The sequence below is a fragment of the Lepisosteus oculatus genome, chromosome 4 (assembly GCF_040954835.1).
Source record: "Lepisosteus oculatus isolate fLepOcu1 chromosome 4, fLepOcu1.hap2, whole genome shotgun sequence".
Classification (NCBI taxonomy): Eukaryota; Metazoa; Chordata; class Actinopteri; order Semionotiformes; family Lepisosteidae; genus Lepisosteus; species Lepisosteus oculatus.
Window position 1 is genome coordinate 7,299,895 of NC_090699.1, and position 8,722 is coordinate 7,308,616.

Here is an 8,722-nt window from a genome sequence, read left to right on the forward strand (position 1 = left end):
TTCATTGCCATTTGGAATTGGTCTAGTTAAAGATTCACTCTCGGTTGAGTGAAAGATACTCAAACCCCTAATCTTTAAGAATATATTTATGGGCTTTGCTGCCCTAAAATAGTGACAGTAGCAGTTTTGCGTTGTTGGCATTTTCATTTTTGAAACCCTCCAGTGGGAGGGTTGTGGGACTTTCTGGAAATTTGACCAGCACTACCTGTACTCCTCATGATGGCAGTTTCAAATAAGTGCAGGACACTATGTTCTAATGAACTTCAGATGGAACCTTTAAAAGTGGCTTCTCAAGTCACTTCACAGTAGTAAAAACCAAGCAAAGGAGGCAACAGAACTTGGGGTGGGGAAGGGTTTGCAATAGAGTAGGACAATAAAATAGCATACACAGAACTTGTTCCATAAAAACCCTTCTAAAGAATGTTTGGATCACTTCCACAAGCCCTGGTCCTGATACTGGCTGCTGAGTTCTACACATACCCAGTTTTGTTCACTGTGAATGTAGGCACCCTGGTTAGCAAGGAGTTGTAGTCCTCAATTTCAAAGAGGATGAAAATGGTTACCAACTTTTTAGCTACTGTTAGGGGTAGTAGGCGATGGTCCTCTATTTGAGGAGGAGGAAGAAGGATAATTTTATAACATTTGCATATCTAGTTGCCTGGATCTAATATGAGCGGTAGGTGCAGTGTCCTCCACAGTTAATGGGAGGAGCCCAGAAGCAAGACTTCAGTCCTGTTGCGGTTAAAAGAACATTTTTGTACTTGGCAATTGCTTTCATATAGAAAAGTGTCTAATTATGTATTGTCAGATCTCTGGTGCTAATCTACACATTTCTAGATTATTCTATCATACAATGCTAAACTATCCATAGACACCAGTGAAACAATCAATATTGTTTTATGAGTGTCTTGTCCTTCTATTCCTACTATACTGTATATGTATATTTGGTAACCATGTTGTGCCACTTTCTGGTCTCAATTCTTGCTCAGCTGTTTGTATTTTCCCCCTTATTAGCCTCCTCACCTACTGTATGCAATACCGATGAACCTGATCTCCACTGAAAACGCTAAAGTCATCAGTTTCTCATAGGGTCCTTCGTGTTTCGAGCCACATATTTTAAAAAAGTTAGGATTAGTAACTTCCCGTATTACAAGACCATTGTTTGCATACATTTAATTGTATTCGGCATACTGCACTACTTGGACATAATGTATTGCATACAGCCTGGACACATCGCAGCTCTATTTCTATTGAGCTCTGAGTTTATTTTATTCCATTTCTATTGCACTATTATCTATTATGTAACCTTATTTTGTAACTTGAATTTTGTGATTTTTAGCCCTGGTGAGCTCGCAGAAAAGACATTTCATTGCCAGCAACTACTGCTGCACGCTGTATTGTTGTGGATTTGATAAGTAAACTTTCAGCATTTACACACTACTTACAGAATTGTTAATTTCAGGATTGGATTTTTGGCCCAAGTCAAGTCATGCAGTAAACGTGTAACCTGAGTGTTACTCCAACCCAGGTCATGACTATTAGTCATTACAGATCCCAGGACACTGACCGCGGTAAAGTTAGCTTGGAGTTTGAAAAGATTTTGGCATGTCTGTAACGTTTTCACGAAACCTATTAGGGTTACGAAAACACTTGCTTTGTGTAAAAAGTACATTTTGAATGTTTTCCCACCATTCATTTTGTCATTTTTCCTACATTTTTTTGACCACACACAAATATTTTCATGTCCATATCTTTGCAAGGGAAACACAGAAAGCCTTCAACCCAAACGCATTTTAAAGACCTCGCCTTGTGAAAAGTTTCACAGCCTGTACATAGAACTATCAGTGAGCTAAGTCTCTTTTTGTAAACTTATCAATGCATAATTACGCACTAACTGGAACCCGGGGGGACCGCTGTGTACACACGTTCACAACACGAGAAATACTGCTCAATACGGCTTTGTGCGAAAAACCCGTATATCACCACAGGAAGCACAACAGCGCAGTCTCCAATTACCCAGACTGTAAGCACGGGAATAAAGCTTTGTCTGATTTCTGAAACTCTTTCTTTATGTCCTGTTTTCATTCAGATAAGGGTCAACTATATACACAATACTGCTGATAGCAGGAAAATTCATATTCTTTACTCAGCAGCTTATTAAAAACAGCACCCATGATGTTCAAACTGATTTTTTACACAGAAGGCTGACAGATTTGCATTCTGAATCTTTTTTTTCTCATGCTTTTATTTAACATGGCACTATGCACTGGGATAGGGGGATGCTGTTCAAAAGCCATTAGCATTTAAACCACAGCACCCACAATGCTGCAAGTAAGCATTTTACACACTAAGCAGGTCCTCTGACCTTTTCAAGCCTTGTTTTGGGATGTGAAACCTCTTAGTTTTTTATGATTTTTTCAATATTTCAATATTCAATATGGGACCATTAGACATGCAATACACTGGGATAGTGGGGTCTTCTTCATGACTCAATAGCTTTTTGAGCACAACACTCACAGTGCAGCAACCAAGTGTTTTAAACTCTAGGCAGTCCCCCTCACCTTTCACAACCTTGCTTTGGGTCCATCAGGGCCATGTGGAAAGAGACACTACAGTGCAGACACACAGACACACAGCACTTTCCTTTCAACACATTGATATCTGACAGAGGGAGGCATGTAATAAGGCTAATCAAAAGTTCAAAAAGTCAAAGGAACCATAACCTATACAAATATGAATAAAAGCAATTAAAAGAATTTGATAAACCAGCCAAACAGCCATTTCATAAACAGCCAAACACTGAAAGCAATGAACCCAGTACATGGAACACAATATGAAATTCAATGACTAAGAATATTCTGTTTGACATTTTTTTAAATATTCAAAAACTTAAAATATTCAAAAAAAGAAATATGAATGTACATATGTCTACATGTCTGAAATATTATTTTTCAAATGCAGTAATATAAATTAAGATATTTAATATATCAAGGCAGATCCACTAATCAAATCATGTCATGTATTAAATACTTATGCGGTTTCTTTAACCAGCTGCTTGTGGTTCCCGGAGTTCAGGCAGTACTAGCTTATCTAAACACAAAGGAATATAACTATTTTTTCAACCCCTAAATAGCAGCACCAAGTCAAAACTATCCCACCCCTTTGACACACACATGCAAATTGCTGGTGAGTCAAGACATATTTAACTTGATCAACTCAGAATTAATTCTAGCTTTTCCCCTTTAACTGAGGAACAGCAAGCTAAGTTGCAATGAAGATCTTACTCCTTCTTTCAACTGCAGTGGCCTGTTTAACATGTGAGTCTTTTCTTTTAATGCGATAATAACAAATGATCAAGCAAATTATAACAACTGGCCTCAATGTACGAAAGAGCTTAGGAACTTTAACGACTTTATTTTCTCCTTGTAGGTGTTCGATCACAAATCCTATTGACCGAGTCTGAGCCAGCAGTTAAAAAACCGGGAGAATCTCATATGCTGTCTTGTAAAACCTCGGGATTTACCTTTGGCGACTATTACATGCACTGGATTCGTCAGGCTCCTGGAAAGGGCTTGGAGTGGGTTGCACGCATCAGCTATTGGGCAGGCACCACTAAAAACTATGCCCAGTCTGTCCAGGGAAGATTCACCATCTCCAGAGACAATCCCAAAAGCACACTGAACCTACAGATGAACCAACTGAAGACTGAAGACACTGCTGTGTATTACTGCGCTAGAGACTCACAGTGAGAGAAGTGAAGCCGGAGCCCTGACAAAAACCCTTGAGTGCACAAACTGAAAGGGGACGTTAGAAAGAGGAATAATAAAACTCAACAGAAAGCACCGTGCATTCCTGCTTTAACCACTGAGTTGCAATAAAAATAATCCCATCAGGGAAGGGATTTACTGTACAGGAAACCTGAGAAAATAAGACCCTCAGATATAAAACACCTGTTAGGCAATCAGTGGTTCATAGTGTCTTATTAACACGGGATGTGTGTGTTTTTAATGGAGGTGTTACTATACACATCTCTCCACTGGCAGGGTCTCCACACTAAGAACTAGAACGAATCTGAATTCAGTCAAGGGAGTTATTGAGCTTGAAAGAGATTGTTGCTTAATTTTAGTTTCACTGTTCTTCCTGCTGTATCCTTCTGAGGGCAGAAGAGACATTAAATGTACAGGGAATTTCTAGATGAAACACTGAGAATCTGTGTAGTTTTTAACAATGGTATTATATATATCATATATGAAATGCAGTAACGCATAACATAAGTTTTACTCTAACCCAGGTTCTGACTGTCTGATGGTCAGTACACTGTTCATACGAGTAGGGATGTACAGTCCAACCAGCCTCAAATTCCACTTTGATTTAATGGGTGAAGCAGATTCTGACTCTTCTCCCTTATGTGCAAGTCGGGCTGCTGGTGCAGAAAGGCTGTCACAGTGTCACCTTGATGAGGCTGGACATTTGTACTGGGTACAGCCAATCATCTCTAAAGCTTATTTTGTGACCAATACAAACACACAGACACAAACCTGGACCTGAAAACTGCTAATGGGTTTTTTGTTATGACATTGAGCAGCAGGGGGAGCTGTGGAGGAGGTGCCAGTTCATTACAGTGCACACACACTCACAGGGACACTGTTGAGACATGAATTGACCAAGTCAGCAGGAAAGTGGTGCTCCCAGAGAAAACCCATGGGGAGAACATGGCAGGCTCCACAAAGACTGGCAGCCCAGTCCAAGGCATTATCTTAGACGTATCATAAGGTAGAAATAAAAACAAAACGCTCAATACAGCCATATCACACTGCAACTCACACCTGGCTGCCCACTGAAACTCAGTAGGTGTAAGCCTGGTCAGTACCTGGATGAGAGACTCCTGGGAAAAACTAAGGCTGCTGCTGGAAGAGGTGTTAGTGGGGCCAGCAGGGTGTGCTCACCCTGTTGTCTACATGGGTCCTGATGCCCCAGTATAGTGACGGAGACACTATAGTGTAAAAAGGTGGCGTCCTTCAAATGAGAAATAAAACCAATGTCCTAACTCTCTGTAGTCATTAACTGGCTTCATTACTCTTGTTTCTCATTTTTCTCCCCCCTTCCCTCTGGTAAGTGTTATAGGAGCATAAAGGCACGAACGTCCAGGTTCTGAGAAAGTTTCTTCCCACAAGCTGTCAGATTACTGAACTCTAACCCTACCACTGCCTCACACTGATGTGTTTTCATTTTCCCTGAGATGTACGTTAACTTATTGTTGTTGCTGCTGCTGTTCATGTCACGACCACCAACCAGCGGAGATCATCTCACAAAAGAGCTAACCAGTACCAGCAGCGGTTTAATAATAATAACAAGCGCCACCGCACGTGTTAATCCATCAGCACACGCTCTACCGTGCGGCAGCACTATTTAAACCATCCTAACCTGCTTCTCTCTGCTCGGTATTGAGTCTATTCGGTGAGAGCTCTACCTGGCGTTTTCTGTACCTTATATTATTCTGGATTCTGGAATGCCCTTTAGCCTTTCGACTTTGGACCTCGCCTCTTGTCTCGCATTGTTTGCCACCAGAGTACTGGTATGTCGACCTACCTTACTCTTTTTGACCACGACCTCGCCTCTTGCTTCGGATTGTTTGCTTCAATCGTACCTCCTGGATACGTCCTTTGGATGAGACGTAAACCCAAGACCCTGACTCTCTGCAGTCATTAAAAAGTCAGGTTGTTCCTTGAAAAGAGTAAGGGTGTTACCCTAGTGTCCTGGCCAAGTTTCCTCCTAGCTTTTCCCAGTCCTGGCCTCCTAATAACCCCAATGTATGAACTGGCTTCATCTCTCTGTTCTCCTCCCCACTGAAAGCTGGTGTGGGGTGAGAGTACTGGAGCATCATCCAGGTGGGGCTGCACACTGGTGGTGGAGGGGATCCCCATTACCTGTAAAGTGCTTTGAGTGAACTGTCTAGAAAAGTGCTATATAAGTGTAAGCAATTATTATTATTATTATTTTAGTGCACACTGCAAGACCACAGGGGACGATGGGGGCACATTGGGTAGCACTGCTGCCTCACGTCGATGGCACCCTGGGTTCAATTCCAGGCTGGGAGACAATCTCTGAGGACTTTGAATGTTCTGTCCAAGTTTGTGTGGGTTTCCTCAAGTTTCCCATGTCCAAAGACATTAGGTTAACTAGTTAGTTAGGTTAACCATTAGGTTAGCTAGTTTCAGGGAAAAGTGGCCTAGGTTGTTGTGCGTGTTTGTGTCTGTGTGTGTCTGCAAACTGTGAGCATAAAAAAAACTCCAGCACTAGAAATAGCTACACACATTAGTTGGTTCTGGCAGGTGGCTGACAGCAGGTGCTGGTTTCTAAAATGTATGACAATCTCGGAGATCTTAGCCCTCTGTTAATTCATATCAGAGGGTTCGTCCATTTCAGCATTGCTCCATGTCAGCTATCTTTGCTGATTGTGGAATGCAAAACATAATTTGAGAATCTAAAATGTATGGTCAATGCTGTTACTTGAAACAAACCTCATAGTTTACAACTGGTGATCTCTGCTCTAAAAAATGATCAGTTATGAATGATATCACCTTTTCATCTGCCCAAACGGCAGCAGGAATATTGATCAATTTATGAATATTATTATGGTCATGTTCATACTGTACCTTTAGAGCTCTTGGTCAGATTGCCTCTCCTTTGAAATCAACAAATTAGTCAAATTTGTCATTATGAGTCTCAGATTGATGAAGGACTGCATAAGGTCATGCTGAATTGTAAGGTATTGAGAACAGAAGAAATGCAATATCAATGCTGAAAGAACTCCCATCTGATTATTTCAATGCTGTTAAATTAAACAGACATGAGATTTAATGAAGAATATTTCAACACTCTAGTTAACAATAAGAGCAGTATTAAATATTCAAACTTGTTTGCATTGCATGCAAATTCTTCACTTCTTCCTGTATATAAGAGACAGTCCTTTCACTGTCTGACAGTCAAGCTGCATCTCCTCAGCATAGTCAGTGAGCACCAGTACACCATGAATTATGTCAGCATGCTGGGATTTCTTCTGCTGGGACTTTCAGTTAAAATTGCTCCTTATTTGTGTCGCTTGCTGTATGAGCTTCGTTCACAATGGTTGAATCTGATCTGATGTCTGTTTGTTTCCACAGCTGTTACAGCCCAGTCCAGCATCACACTGACCCAGCCTGCCTCTGCAGAGGCGAAGAAGCCAGGAGAGTCTCTGAAACCGTCCTTCCAGGTGTCTGGATTCCAGATAGACAGCTATAGGAAAGGTTGGATCCGACAGGCTCCTGGGAAGGGGCTGGAGTGGTTGGCACTCTACTATGATGAGAGCAACACAAAGTACTATGCCTCTTCAGTCCAAGGACGTTTCACTGCCTCCATGGACACCTCCTCCAGCACCTTCTTCTTACAAATGAACAACCTGAGAGCTGAAGACACAGCCGTGTATTACTGTGCGAGAAACACAGTGACACGACTGAACCAAGAGGCCTTACAAAAACCTATCCTCAGCACTGAGCCCCTCTCCACACAACAGGAAACATCTGAGCCACATGTTAATGATCACGCTGTTAAAATAGAAGAAGCAGATAGCCTTTGGGTTCAAATATGTCTGAAGAAATTGATCAGATCACTATCTTTCTAAACATCTTCTTTATCACTGCTCTTACCTGTATACACACAACTTTTAACTAATCAAAATGTATGGACAGCCTAGATTAAGTATATAAATGCATGTGTGAAAGATTTGTCAGTGCTGCTGGAACATCAAAAGATTTTTACTACGTTTTTTGAGTAGAGAAACACTAGGTGGCAGCAGTCCACATGATTTTAAAGTATTTCAGTTGGATCCCTGGAGTTTACCTGGTACTTGAAAAAATCCAGTGTCCTCACAGGATGTACAGTTGTATAGCACTATTTGTTCTAGTATATAATATAGTAGTATTCATACTGTGATACTACCATATATTGAGATAATTGAAGGAAATACATTCAAACTGTATATCTGGTCTATATTAATTGCATTTAAACCTTGAAACAGCCCTTCTATTCCAAAGGATTATTTAAAATACATTCTATCACTTTGGCGAAAGTTCAGATCTTGTAGTAATCCAAATGTGCATCAATCTGAGACTCATATTCTACTATGAACAAAAGACACCCTCAGAAGCAACTTCTACTTCATCATGGAGTGTGGCCATTATTGCTATGAACTTGGAATCCTCTAGGGGGCGGCAAAAGCACAGGAAAATACCACTCTCTCCATCCATTTTCTGACCATGTTATACAACTCAGAGTCATGGAGGAGCCCGTCCTGGCACGCAACTGACGCAAGGCAGGATACACCATACATGTAACGCCAATCAATCTGCTGTGATACTAGTGCAGCGTCAAGGCAGGATACACCATACATGTAATGCCAATCAATCTGCTGTGATACTAGTGCAGCGTCAAGCCAGGATACACCATACATGTAACGCCAATCAATCTGCTGTGATACTAGTGCAGCGTCAAGGCAGGATACACCATACATGTAACGCCAATCAATCTGCTGTGATACTAGTGCAGCGTCAAGGCAGGATACACCATACATGTAACGTCAATCAATCTGCTGTGATACTAGTGCAGCGTCAAGGCAGGATACACCATACATGTAACGCCAATCAATCTGCTGTGATACTAGTGCAGCGTCAAGGCAGGATACACC